Source organism: Nicotiana tabacum, chromosome 23 (assembly GCF_000715075.1).
Source record: "Nicotiana tabacum cultivar K326 chromosome 23, ASM71507v2, whole genome shotgun sequence".
Lineage (NCBI taxonomy): Eukaryota > Viridiplantae > Streptophyta > Magnoliopsida > Solanales > Solanaceae > Nicotiana > Nicotiana tabacum.
This window is the reverse complement of record NC_134102.1, coordinates 43,631,772-43,643,558: the sequence shown is the minus strand read 5'-3', so window position 1 is coordinate 43,643,558 and position 11,787 is coordinate 43,631,772.

The following is an 11,787-nucleotide window of genomic DNA, read 5'->3' as shown; positions in this document are numbered from 1 at the left end:
TGGCCGAGCGCCTGTGAGCGAGCCCAGTTGGTCGAGATACAGAACCTAGTATGGCCGAGTGCCTATGAGAGAGCCTACTACGGCAGAGCAGTTATATATATGTACTGAGCCTTATAGGACCGGACAACTATTTTACTTACTATATTGAGAGAGTTGAGTCAGTATCAGCAGGTAAGCATATGTTCAGATTATCAGTTCAGTATCAGCTTTCCGTATATTGCCTTACATACTCGGTACATTATTTCGTACTGACGTCCCTTTCTGGGGGCACTGCATTATATGTGTGCAGGTTCAGACAGAAAGACGTGTAGACTTCCTCAGTAGGTGTTGTCCGAGTTCAGCTTTATCGGTAAGCTCCCCGTCCTTCGGAGTTTCCGGGTCTAGAAGTTTTGTATACATCTTGAGTATATATGTAGATAGGTTATGGGTAGTTAAGGGCCCTGTTCCGATCACAGTACATCTATCAGTAGACATATCCTATCAGTTAGTGCAGTATGTTGGGCTTGTAAGCCCTGTAAGTATATTTTGTTGGCTTGTCAGTTATTGTAATTATGACGGCCTTACCGGCCCAACTTTATGTCTACATTTAGTCAGCGTTAGTCTCTATTCAGTTTTATATTTTGCTACGCAAATTATCTTGCAATGTGGTCCCTAGCCAAAGTATGACATTATATGTCCAGAATTCCTAAGTCACAAGTTGGTACGCAAGGATAGATGAGGCACCGGGTGCTGGACTCGCCCCCAGGCTCGGGGCGTGATAAAAGTGGTATCAGAGCAGTTCTGGCCTAGGGAGTCTACAAGCCGTATCTAGTAGGGTCTTGTTTAAAGATGTGTCGTGCACCACATTATATAAGCAGGGGACTACAGGGCATTTAGGAGTTAGTTACCCTTCTTTCAAATCTAAATCGTGCTGTAGCATTGGGTTATAGAAAATTTGAGTTAAACTTACGTGTTGGCGTTTGTATGCATAGATGAAGGTAACTACGAAGACTACGGCTAGCTAGAGGAGAGAAACAACAGTAGGTGAGGGGACTAGCAGGGTACCCCTAGTAGATGGGGCCCAATATGAGGCCCAGGGAGAGACCCCTACCTAGCCATTACAGGCTCCTCCGCCACCTGAGGAAATTCCTAGGGAGACCGCACATCCAGTTCCCCCCGCTTCCATCAGATCAGGACTTAAGGAGTGTGGTACATTTGTTGGCATAGTTGGTAGCTACCCAACAACAGGCTAGGGCATCCGCTAGTGCAGGACCTTCTGAGGGATCTAGGAGTTCAAGGGTCCGAGAGTTTATTGCTTTAAGTCCCCCAGAGTTCACGGGGACAGATCAGAGGGAGGACCCGCACGATTTCATAGATCAGCTTCACATGAACTTTCGGGTTATGCATGCCAAGGAGAAAGAGGCAGTCGAGCTAGCAACTTTTCGACTCCGAGATATAGCCATCCTTTGGTACGAGGGATGGGAAAGGTCCAGGGGACATGATGCACCTTCTGCTATTTGGGAGAATTTTTCAGATGCCTTCCTTGAACAGTACATACCGCGAGAGATCTGACAGGCCCGATTCGATTAGTTTCTAGCCCTCAAGCAAGACAATATGAGTGTTCGAGAGTATAGTCTCTGTTTTGACTTATTGGCCAGATATGCACCATCCATAGTTGCTACTATGCGGGATAGAATCCACAGGTTTATAGTAGGGTTGTCCCCAGAGTTGACCGAGGCATGTCCCACCGCTACATTACAGGATAGTATGGATATCTCCCGGATTCAGGCATTTGCCCAGAATATAGAAAGGGGTAGGTGTCGGTAGCATGGTACGGAGAGGACTGACTCAGGGCAGCATAAAAGGATGAGATTCGCCAGGTCTCAGGAGCAGTCTCAAGGTAGTTACATGCCCCAGTATTTCGAACGGCCACCTAGACCTCCGCCACCTCAGCTACAGGGTTACAGGTATGACCGCTATACTCAGTCAGGACTAGGTGAAAGCTCCCAGGCGTCAAGTTTGCAGCGACAGTGAGGTTCGGGGAAGACATGGCCATTTCCACCGCGGTGTGCCATCTGTGGTAGAGGACACTTAGGCCAATGCCGAACCGGTTCCGATGCTTGTTATACATGTGGACGTCCGGGGCATATGATGCGAGATTACCCAAATAGAGATTCTGGGGGTATGGCGCAACCAGCGAATTCAGCAACAGGATCATCTATGTTCGTGCATCCTTCAGGGCGCGAGTCTCAGTATTCGGCTAGTAGAGGTCGAGGCAGAGGTAGAGATTTCAGTTCAGGTGGTAACCAAAAACGTAGCTATGCGTTAGCGGGTCGACAGGACCATGAATCCTCACCAGACGTTATGACAGGTATGTTGACCATTTGCTCTCACGATGCTTATACCTTGATAGACCCAGGATCTACTTTATCGTGTATTACCCCATTTGTCGCGGGGAAGTTTGGTATAGTGCCTGAAATACTAAGTGATCCTTTTGAGGTATCTACACCGGTCGAAGAATCAATTATTGCTAGATGGGTTTACCGAGGTTGTACGGTATCAGTTTGTGGTTGTCAGACCCCAACTGACCTAGTTGAGCTAGAGATGTTGGATTTTGATGCTATCATGGGCATGGACTAGTTGGCATCTTGCTATGCCATAGTTGATTGTCGAGCAAAGATAGCTAGATTTCATCTTCCGGCTGAGCGAGTCCTTGAGTGGGTAGGTAATACAGTGACACCCAGAGGTAGGTTTATTTCCTATCTGAAGCCGAGGAAAATGATTGCAAAAGGGTACATTTATCATATTGTGCGAGTTAGAGATATAGATACTAAGATACCTGCACTTCAGTCTATTCCAGTAGTAAAAGAGTACGCGGATGTATTTCCAGATGAACTTCCAGGTATTCCCCCAGAGCGAGAGATTGATTTTGACATCGATTTGCTTCCGGGAACTCAACCAACATCTATCCCTCCGTATAGAATGGCACCTGCCGAATTGAAGTAGTTGAAGGATCAGTTAAAAGATTTACTGGAGAAAGGTTTCATCAGGCCCAGTACTTCACCTTGGGGTGCACCGATACTGTTTGTGCGGAAGAAAGATGGCTCGCTGAGGATGTGTATCGATTATAGAAAACTGAACAAGGTAACTATTAAGAATAAGTACCCCCTTCTAAGGATAGACGACTTGTTTGATCAGTTGCAGGGAGCTAGATGCTTTTCAAAGATAGATTTGAGGTCGGCGTACCACCAGGTTAGAGTTCGGGAGAGACATATCCCCAAGATAGCTTTCAGGACCCGATATGACCACTTCGAGTTTCTTGTCATGTCCTTCGGGTTGACGAATGCACCTGCCATATTTATGGACTTGGTCAACAACCTATTTTGTCCATATTTAGATATGTTCGTGATAGTATTTATTGATGATATTTTGGTTTATTCACGTTCAGAGGATGAGCACGAGGACCACCTATGAGCGGTACTCCAAACCCTCCATGATAGTAAATTATATGCTAAGTTTTCTAAATGTGAGTTCTGGTTGAAGTATGTAGCATTCTTGGGGCACGTTGTATCTGATGGAGGCATAAAGGTAGATACTCAGAAGATTGAGGCTGTGAAATCCTGGCCTAGACCTACCACTCCAACATAGGTTCATAGCTTTCTAGGCTTAGCAGGATACTATCGGAGGTTCGTAGAGGGTTTTTCTTCTCTTTCGGCACCATTAACGAAGTTGACGCATAAAGCAACTAAGTTTCAGTGGACGGAGGCTTGCGAGCGGAGTTTCCAGGAGCTTAAAAACATGTTGACTTCAGCGCCAGTTCTAGCACTTCCAGAGGGTCCAGATAGTTATGCGATGTATTGTGATGCCTCAGGTGTCGGGTTAGGATGTGTCCTGATGCAACATAGGAAAGTAATTGCGTATGCTTCAAGGCAGTTAAGGAAGCATGAGCGGAATTATCCGACCCACAACCTCGAATTAGCTGCGGTTGTCCATGCACTTAAGATATGGCGGCATTATTTATATGGTGTTCATGTTGATGTATTCACAAATCATAAAAGCCTAAAATATATCTTCAAGCAAAAAGAGTTGAATTTGCGATAGAGGCGATGACTTGAGTTATTGAAAGATTACGATGTTAACATTCTCTACCATCCAGGAAAGCTAATGTTGTAGCAGACGCCTTAAGTCGCCGATCTATGGGTAGCTTAGCACATGTAGAGGCCGAAAAAAGACAATTAACTAAAGAAATTCATCAATTGGCTTGTTTGGGGGTTCGGTTAGTAGACTCTGGCAATGGTGGAGTTGTACTCCAAAATACTGCAAAATTATCTCTCAAAGCTGAAGTAAAAGAGAAAGGCAGTACGAGGACCCAGAGTTGGTCGAGTTGAGAGAGCGAGTTCCGTAGCAGAAGAAGCCATTGTTAGAACTCAAGGGAGATAGGGTTCTCAGATACAGGGATCGTTTGTGCGTTCCAGATGTAGCAGGACTATGAGACAGGATTATGTCAGAGGCACATTATTCGTGGTACTCCATTCACCCTGGGTCGAAGAAGATATATCATGACATTAAGGATGTGTATTGGTGGAACGATATGAAGAAGAACATTGCTGAGTATTTCGCTCAATGCCCTAGTTGCCAGCAGGTGAAAATAGAGCACCAGAAGCCCGGAGGGCTAATGCAGACTATAGAGATCCCGACATGGAAATGAGAGGCGATAAACATGGACTTCATCACGGGTTTACCTCGTTCTCATCGTAAATTCGATTCCATATGGGTGATAGTCGATAGGCTCACAAAATCAGCTCATTTCCTACCGGTCAGATCTACATATACAACAAAAGATTATGCAACGTTATATATTAAAGAGATAGTGCGACTACACGGAGTACCAGTATCTATTATATCTGACCGTGGGGCCCAGTTTACAGCACATTTTTGGAGGTTATTTCAGAGAGGTCTAGGCACTCAGGTGAATCTCAGCACAACTTTTCATCCACAAACTGATGGTCAAGCCGAGCGCACAATTCAGACGTTCGAGGATATGTTACGAGCATGTGTGTTGGATTTTAAAAGAAGTTGGGATGAACATCTACTTCTTATCGAGTTTGCATATACTAACAGTTATCACTCCAGTATCCAGATGGCTCCGTACGAGGCTTTGTATGGGCGTAAGCACAGATCTCCTATAGGGTGGTTTGATGTTGGAGAATCTGGGTTACATGGGCCGGAACTGGTTCAGCAGGCCATAGAAAAATTAAAGCTTATCCGGGAGCGACTATTGACAGCTCAAAATCGTCAGAAGTCATATTCTGACGTGCGGTGACGAGATTTAGAGTTTGGGGTTAATGATTGGGTATTATTAAAGGTGTCACCTATGAAGGGTGTGATGAGGTTTGGCAAGAAAGGCAAACTTAGCCCACAGTATATTGGGCCATATAGGATCATTCAGAGGGTGGGCCAAGTAGCTTATGAATTAGAATTTCCCTCGGAATTGGATTCTATCCATCTTATTTTTCACATATCTATGTTACGGAAGTGCATTGGCGATCCTACCCGAGTGGTTCCCACGGATGATGTTCATATTACAGAGGACTTTTCATACAAGGAAATTCTGGTTGCCATCCTAGACCGACAAATTCGCAAGCAACGGAATAAGGAAAAGCCTACGTGAAGGTTTTATGGAGGAGCAAGAATGTGGAAGAGATGACGTGGGAAGCGGAGGAAGAAATGAAGTCTAAATACCCCTACCTATTTCAAACTGAAGATATGGCTCTAGGTGGGATACCTCAGCACAGCTCTATTCAGGCCAGTAGGTCATCAGGTAAGCTCTCATTTTTGACTCTCAGAATTTATAATGGCCATGTGTGGCATGTATATTATATATTCTGGCTGTGTGCAGGGTGATTTTAGTCTAATGTACGGAGGAGACTCTGGCAAAAAGTTTCCCAAAGTGTCTACGAGTAGACATTCGAGGACGAATGTTTCTAAGGGGGGAAGGATGTTACATCTCGCGTTTTCGTACGTTAAAAGTTTCGTCTTTAGTTAATTGACGTAGACTCGGGGATGAGATGATCTTGAGATTAACGTATTTATGCTATTTATAACAAGCGATAAGTAAGTTCCATAAAAGATAAAGGGTACACGAATTAAAAAAAAAAGAGTTTCGTTGAAGGTTGCCGATTTGGGACGAAATACGGCTCGCGCTATAATACCCGATATTTATGGACTAGTACCATACAAGATACCATATGACCGTGATAGTGTGATGTATAAAGTGTGTTAAAAATAAGTAGAATTTTAAGTAATTTGAGATAATTCTTAATTATGCGGGTAATTGATTAATTACCGGGTATTGCTTATTGGATAAAGTTTAAATTCCCCAACAAGAGGATTATGCGGCAGCAAGCCACTTTTCAAACAACTGACTCTTAGTCATTTTTGGATTAGGTGGCAACCTAATTAATAATTAAAAGACACCTCATTCTTACATTTTGAATAACAAGACCTGTAAGAGTAATTTGAATACAACACTTCATATTTGAAAGACTTCATCAGAACGTTAGCAACACTTCATTCTAGGATTTTGAGTACAAGACATTTCAATTCTAAAAATTCCAATACAAAACAATGTTACAATCAGAAGTGAATTCTTGTAAGTTTTCAACGTGACTTCTTGCAACCAAACAATTCCAACGAGAATTGTTAGAACCATAGCAATGTAAAATTTTGCGATTCTAAAGAAGTATGGTGCAACCTTTTCCAAGAACATCATATAGACTTTTCTTTAATCCAGGTATGTTAAGGCTAAACCCTTTCTTCAGTTTGGCATGATCTCGTAATTACACGAGTTTGATAACGAGGCATAAAGAAAAATTCATGTCCCGGGAATTACGTATATTTAATAAGGTAAATCGTTCAAACCACAACTTTTGTTTGATAAGGAGTTGGGGCTTAATCTTGAGTTTGAATTAATTAAATACATATCCAATTATACTCTACTCATTTTATATTATTTGTGACATCACGTGAAGTTGCATGTCGCCTAGGAAGTAACAAGTTCTTCGCGGTCTTAGTATGTGCATATTAGAGTGATGAAAATCACTCGGGAAATTTTCATTAAAAACAACCAAGTTCAAGAATAATTAGTCAATAAGGGTAACATGAATAATTTATCCAAGGCCTCACATCTTGTTGAACAAGTTCAAAGGGTAACTTGGCATGATTTGTAGGCTTATTTCCAGGTATATTTTTCCTAGTCTTGTAAGTACAATATTAAATTGAGTATTTTCTTATTCCAGTCAAGAGAGCAGAGAGTCTATATATATAGTATTACAATATTTTCATTACCATCAGTATTTTCATTACCATCGAGCTATAATCGATGGTCAGGCCCCTATTGGGCAACCTCTGATCAGATGGTAAGTTATATACCGAGCCTACTGTGGCCGAGCGCTTATGAGCGAGCCCAGTTGGTCGAGATACAGAGCCTAGTATGGCCGAGTGCCTATGTGCGAGCCAACTACGGCAGAGCAGTTATATATATGTACTGAGCCTTATTGGGCCGGACAACTATTTTACTTACTATATTGAGAGAATTGAGTTAGTATCAGCATGTAAGCATATGTTCAGATTATCATTTCAGTATCAGCTTTCCGTATATTGCCTTACATACTCAGTACATTATTTCGTACTGACGTCCCTTTCTGGGGGCGCTGCATTTCATACGTGCAGGTTCAGACAGACAGACGGGTAGACCTCCTCAGTAGGTGTTGCCCGAGTTCAGCTTTATCGGTAAGCTCCCCGTTCTTCGGAGTTGCCGGATCTAGAAGTTTTGTGTACATCTTGTGTATATATGTAGATAGGTTATGGGTAGTTCAGGGCCCTGTTCCGATCACAGTACATCCATCAGTAGACATATCCTGTCAGTTAGTGCAGTTTGTTGGGCTTGTAGGCTCTGTACGTATATTGTCTGCCCACTTGAAATCCATCAGAAATTTGACATTTTCTAGCATTGTTTCGGGATCATCTAAGACCTGATTCGAGCTGGGACAACTGCTGTATTTTATTTTTCTTGTTTCAAAATTTAATTCTTTTTCCCACAAGGTTTTGGAGCTCAGTTCTAGGCGATTTTGGAGGAGATTTTTATTACTAGAATTATGGTTAGTATTTTTGACTCAGATTTGTTATTATTTCATGATTACAATCTCGATTTTAGTGTTTGATTAATGATTTAAATTGGAGAAATTGGGAATTTTAGTAAAAACGTTCTAAAACATAAATTGATGGTTTGAAGGCCAATTTGAGGTCAGAATTGCATGATTTTGTTATGGTTGGACTCGTATCAGAATGAGTGTTCGAAATTTTACCAGGTTCCGAGGTACGGGACCGGGGTTGACTTTTTGATTTTATTAAAATATTGAATCTTTATTATCCGAAATTATTTTCTATGGCTTTTAGTTATGATATAAAGTTATTTTGGCTAGATTTGATCCATTTAGAAGTGGATTTGTGTGGGAAGGGCTTATTAGTAGATTAATTTAGCTTGTTTGAGGTAAGTATCTTGTCTAACATTGTGTGGAGAAAATACCCCTTAGGATTGATTTTGATTGTACTATTTTAAATTATGTGAAAGACGCGTACAAGAGGTGACGAGTGTGTACACGGGCTTATATGTGAAAATTGACCAGTTTAGACTCTTAGGTTACTTATAAGCATTTAATTGAAGTTGTTATTAATTGTTCTATCTTTAGTTGTCTAGTTTATTCTTACATGCTTTACTTGAAGTTGTTATTACATGTTCTATTTTTCATTGTCGAGGTTACTCTTATATGCATTTATTAGTAGCTGTTACGTGTTATTCTTTTCATTGTTGAGTTATTATCATACATTTAGTCGTAGTTGCTACTTCATGCTACCTCTCTTGTTATCGAGCTTATGTTATGCATTTGAATTTAAAGTTGCCATTTCATGGAAATACCTTCATTGCTGAGTTATGGAAGTTGTAGTTGTTGAGAGCTATTGACGCGTTTGTGGTTGAAATTTTATGTCATGAAAATTTGGTGTGTGAACATTGTTTCAAAAAATAATGGGCTATGCGATGGTAAATTAAAAAAAATTTAGCTAAGTAGATGCAATGTAGTGTGTTGGGTTAATACTTCTATGCAAATCTCCCTTTAAGTCTTAATGTTGTTATATATATATATATATATATATATATATATATATATATATATATATATATATATATATATATATATATATATAAACGATCAGTTAGCCGTTTTCAGTATTTTAGCATTTTCCCTATTTGATGACTTACATATTTGTATTTGTGGTAATATGACTTGCCGGGCTGGTTGGTTTGGTTTCAGGGAAGTTTTTGTCACGCCCCAAAAACGAAGAGCGCGACCGACGCTCAACCGAGAGAACCCGGCCGAGCAAGCCTGTTAGATTATCTTCTACCCAAACTCATCCATGAATAAAGAGGAGATGTACTCCATTAATCAACACTGAAAAGATTTCATTAATAACTCTCATTTTATTCCCATTAGCAGATTCATTCATAATTTCAAAAATATGACGCGTTTATAGAATTAATGAAAAACATGATTTCCAAATACCAACATTTCTAGTTCAATTGCCAACATCAACCACAACCCACAACCTGTCTACGGAGCCTCTACGTACAATAGAAGAGTAATATGGAAATGCCGGTAATAAGGCCCCGACTATACCTCAAAACACAGTACATGAGAAACAAAAGATACATGACCCCGAAATAAAGTTGGGCTCACCAAATGAGCTGAAAAGAGTGTATTGCTATCACTGATCAATGCCGCCTGCTGTAGAACCACCTGCATCCATCAAAGATGTAGCGCCCCCCGGCAAAAAGGATATTAGTACTGTCGAATAGCACTAGTATGTATAGCTAGAAATGCTCTTTCAAAATAGAATGCCCATATGATCTATACGTTTAACACATAATATAATATAATTGAAACAACATGTACAAACAAGGACAACAAAAGTGGCACCTATTGTCTGCATTAATAATATATCTCATTAGACCGTCCTTAGTGTTCACATATCATACTATACACTTATGCGTTTCATAGACCGTCTATAGTGTTTATTCATACCGTACACCTATACTTCTCATACACAATGCACCTATGCGTTTCATAGACCAGCCACAAGATTTTATAACACAATATACCTATGTGTTTCTTAGACCATCCATAGGATTTCATATCACAATATACCTATGCGTTTCATAGACCGTCCACAGGATTTCATAACATAATATACCTATGCATTTCATATACCGTTCATAGGATTCATAACATAATATACCTATACGTTTCATAGACCGTCCACAGGATTTCATAACACAATATTCTTATGCGTTTCATAGACTGTCCATAGGGTTCCATACACAATATACCTATGCGTTTCATAGATCGTCCATAGGGTTTCATAAACAATATACCTATGCGTTTCATAGACCGTCCATAGGATTCCATACACAATACACCTATGCGTTTCATAACACATTTGAAACAAAAGTACAAATACGTACATCTCATAACCTTTCACACCACATATCACTTAATCCGTACTTTCAACCACTTACAACATTATTATTTCATTGGCTCTCTTGGCCATACATATAATTCTTTATTCATGGCGCAATGGTCGTATTTCATATTCCACACGTTCATTTCTTTCCTTTCATAGATCATCATCATAATTATCAACAAGTAGAATATTCCGGAAATCGCAACTTTAAGTTCATTAGTAATGAACGCTTTAAACACAATAGATTTCTTTCCAATAAATGAAATAAAATGATTGGAAATCGAAGCACAAGTTGAAATCATACACAATTTCTACTCACAAATATGTAAGAATGCAAAACACATTGAAAAATACTTACAAAGCATAGTATTAGCTAAAAAGAGCCACATATGGGCATCATTTGAGTTCATAAGCTTTTAGCCAATTATATTATCGAAGTCAATTTTGGAATAGTTAAGTCAAAGCTCATTTCATAATATTTTTCACATTATTTCATTTCATTTGAACCATTGGCCACAAGTATAACTTTCACTATTGGCACGTTGGCCACACTTTATATCCCCAATGCACTGATGTCACTTCCAACTATCTTTATAGTTTAGCAACGATAAGATATTTCCAATCAAGACTTTAGGTACACATATGAGCAATTAAGAGTCTTAAGAATATTAAGATTTTCTCACACAATTTGGCATACTAGCTTTCATTTGAAATACGATTCAAGTCCACAACATTTTAATACGCAACTCATACTTTGAACATCTATCTTTTGATATAATGCTCATTCGGGATAATCAAATTTATAGGGAATAACCCGGAATATAGAAGTTAGGAATCTTGAGCCAATCATACTTGATCTTACAGAAATATTATGGAATTCGATTATAAGAGAGAAAGTTTAGCCAACATACCTTGATGGAGCTCTTTAGCGATATTAAAACCATCAACTACTCTTACAACTTCAATCTACATCAACATAATTTAATTGGACCAATATTAGTAAATATTTTCAGGTTTTTGGTCGTTTTGGTATTTTATCAAACACCTAGAGTGCATAACATGCAACTACCTCTAGTAATGGTATTTCTTCCTCCAACAATACCTCCTTACCACCAACAAGAGATACTACAACATCCTTTGTCCACTAACTACCTTCTTAGCACCATTATAATCATCAATGAACTCACATCTACCAAATTTTACTAATTAACTCATTACAAAATCTCTACC